General features: G+C 38.3%; 1 pseudogene; it reads left to right on the forward strand.

Moving 5' to 3' along the window:
* Nucleotides 1–902: 902 nt before the first annotated feature.
* On the forward strand, nt 903–1,628 carry LOC103284833 (ornithine decarboxylase antizyme 1-like; annotated as a pseudogene).
* Nucleotides 1,629–2,334: the final 706 nt, after the last annotated feature.

A 2,334-nucleotide genomic window follows, 5' to 3' on the forward strand; every position in this document is an offset into this window, starting at 1 on the left:
GATCAGTGTCTAAAGTTGCTAAAATATATTATCTGATCCCCTGGTCCTGAATATTACAAGACATGCTAAGAAACAGGATAGTGCGAGTCACATACAGGGGAAAAAATCAGGCAACTAAAGTTTTTTCCAAGAGGCCCAGATGGTAGACTATGTAGACAAAGACTTCGAAAAATTGGCTATTATGAATATGTTAAAAAACTAAAGGAAATAGTTATTAAAGAATTAGATGACAATGACTCATAAAATGGAGAATATCAACAAAGAGACAGATGCTATTAAAAGAACCAAATAGAAATTCTGAGTTGAAAGTACAATAATTCAAATGAAATATTCACTAGAGGGGCTCAATAATAGAGCACAGAAGAAAGAATCCATAAACTTGAATAGAGATTAATAGAAAGTATGCAATCTGAAGAGCTGAGAAAAACATAATAAATAAAAATGAAAAGAACCTCAGAAAAATGTGGGGTACCATTACATGAATCAAAATACATGTAACAGAACTACCAGAAGGAGAGGTGAGAGGGAAAGGAACAGGAAAAATATTCAAATAAATAATAGCTAAAAAGCTTCCCAAATTTGATGGAGTAAATTAATTCACACACACACAAAAAAACCTCAACTAACTTTAAGTAAAATAAACTTAAATGATCCACACCCAGACATCAAAACCCAAAAGTTGAATTCCAAAGATAATGGAAAAATTCCCGAAAGCAGCAACAACTCATCATGTAAAAAGGAACCCCAACATAATTAACATCAGACTTCTCATTAGAAACAGTGGAGGCCAGAAGGCAGTAGGATGGCATATTCAAGGTGTTGACAGTACAAAACTGTGAACCAAGAATATTATAACCAGCAAAACTACATTTCAAAATAAAGGTTTCAGACCCCAGCCGCCTATGGTGAAATTCTCCCTGCAGCAGATCCTCAATAGCCACTGCTTCATAAGAGAGAAGAAGGAGAATAAACCCAGCACCATGGTTCACACCAGCCTCACCATGCTGCTTATCAGCCTGCACAGCAGCAACAGCCACCCACAGCCACAAGAGTTGCAGGGTCTCCCTTAACTGCTGTAGTAACCTGGGTCCAGGGCCTCAGTGGGGCTCCTGATGTTCCTCACCCTCCCCTGAACATCCCAGGTGGGTGAGGAAATAGAGAGGGATCACAATTTTTCAGCTAATTAATTTTACTCTATAATAGGCTGAATGTAACAGATGAACTGACATCTGATAGGAAACCGAGAATTCTCAATGTCAGACCAGGCTTTACAGATGTCAAACACATTAACTGGAGGGCAGTGCTGAGCAGAAGTTGCCTCTACATGGAGATCCCAGGCGGTGCTCTGCCTGAGGGGAGCAAAGACAGCTTCACAGTTCTTCTGGAGTTTGTGGAGGAGCGGATGCATGTGACTATGTCTTCATTTGCTTCCAAAAGAACCGTGATCACAGAGCAACTCTGCTCCATACCCTCAGCTTTAAGGGCTTTGAGATTGTGAGAATGAAGCATCCCCTTGTCCCCAAGAAGCAAGACCTAATGCTTGCTTCATGGCCTGCACATGTGAGAGTCTTCTGAGGCGGACAAGTAGCAGCTGCACCACCTGCACTCCTCACCTTTGCTATCGCTGACAGATCATTACAGATTGTCCTCCCGCTGTGTGTCTCGCTTTGTGCTGGGGTGTGGCCAACTGCTGCACTGGATTGCAAATGCCAGGCCTGCTCCCCTCCTCTGGGTTTGTCAGCATCTTGTAACTATGCAAATAAATGCTCACTCCCAGCAGAAGTTTATTTGAACTTTTGGAAATAGTTTTAGGTCTTAACTTGGAAAGATAGGTATAAATCTACTTTTCTAATGCTTTCAATAACCTCAATAAAAGTGATTACATCTAAAAAAAAATAAAGGTGAAAAAAAATTCCAAGATAAACAAAAATTGGGATAATTTTCTAAGAGTGTACGAAATACTAAAGGAAGTTCTTCAGGGTGAAAGTGACACCAGACAGTCATTCAACTCCACACAAAAACTGAAGAGGACCAGAAAAGGTAATTACATCGGAAATTTAAAAGCCAATATAATTGTATCTTTGAGGTCGATTCTGATAATTTAAAATGTATAATTGTAAACCTAGAGCAACCATTAATAAAATAAACAAATATAAAAGTCTCTAAAAGAAATAAAATGTTACAATAGAAAGTATCTAATACAAAAGAAAACAATTAAGGAGGCATATTGAAAACAAAAACAAAAGGGCAGATGTAATTCTAACTATATCAATAATAACACTAAGTGTGATGGATTCAATAATCCAATCAAAAGACAAAGATTGTCAGATTGAA

This window comes from Eptesicus fuscus, chromosome 21 (genome assembly GCF_027574615.1).
Source record: "Eptesicus fuscus isolate TK198812 chromosome 21, DD_ASM_mEF_20220401, whole genome shotgun sequence".
Classification (NCBI taxonomy): Eukaryota; Metazoa; Chordata; class Mammalia; order Chiroptera; family Vespertilionidae; genus Eptesicus; species Eptesicus fuscus.